Source organism: Penaeus monodon, chromosome 27 (genome assembly GCF_015228065.2).
Source record: "Penaeus monodon isolate SGIC_2016 chromosome 27, NSTDA_Pmon_1, whole genome shotgun sequence".
Classification (NCBI taxonomy): domain Eukaryota; kingdom Metazoa; phylum Arthropoda; class Malacostraca; order Decapoda; family Penaeidae; genus Penaeus; species Penaeus monodon.
The window spans coordinates 25,135,997-25,136,260 of NC_051412.1; the positions used below are offsets into that span (position 1 = coordinate 25,135,997).

At 50.8% G+C, this 264-nt stretch overlaps 1 protein-coding gene across 1 annotated transcript in view; it reads right to left on the reverse strand.

Annotated features, from left to right (window-relative positions):
* Positions 1-264, reverse strand: part of LOC119590717 (visual pigment-like receptor peropsin) — a 38,587-nt gene that overhangs the window by 10,314 nt on the left and 28,009 nt on the right. The gene's annotated exons all lie outside the window — the stretch shown is intronic.

Consider the following 264-nt stretch of genomic DNA (forward strand, 5'->3'; position numbering starts at 1 on the left):
CGTGGAATTTAGCCATCAAAAGCGAGCTCTTCCGCCCAGCCGAGTAACAGAACTTTGCTCTACCGCCCCATCTTCTTCACTTCAGGAGCTCAGCCACGGGACGTCTGTGAATGGCTCACGGTATGTCTGGCTCAATGCCTCGCACGGAGCAAATGCACCCGTGGCCTTTGAAGGTTCCCGTCACCCCAGAGGCATTTTTTTATGCTTCCTTTCATTCTTCCCTTTTTGTAGATCTGAAACACGCGTCTCTCTTATCTATTACTC